A 260-nucleotide genomic window follows, 5' to 3' on the forward strand; every position below is an offset into this window, starting at 1 on the left:
TGGCGGGCAGCCGCCGACGAGTGACGGCGCCTTGTCGTTCCCCCAGCAGGAGAGGGCCCGGGATGGCGGTCCGGGGCCCGGCGGGGGCAGCGCACATCGTCTGCATGGTGTCGGACTTCTTCTACCCCAACATGGGGGGCGTGGAGAGCCATGTGTACCAGCTGTCGCAGTGCCTCATCGAGCGGGGCCACAAGGTCCTGGTGGTCACCCATGCCTACGGCTGGCGGAAGGGCATCCGCTACCTCACCAATTGCCTGGAA

This window comes from Mesitornis unicolor, unplaced genomic scaffold (genome assembly GCF_000695765.1).
Source record: "Mesitornis unicolor isolate BGI_N332 unplaced genomic scaffold, ASM69576v1 scaffold24570, whole genome shotgun sequence".
In the NCBI taxonomy this organism is placed as follows: Eukaryota; Metazoa; Chordata; class Aves; order Mesitornithiformes; family Mesitornithidae; genus Mesitornis; species Mesitornis unicolor.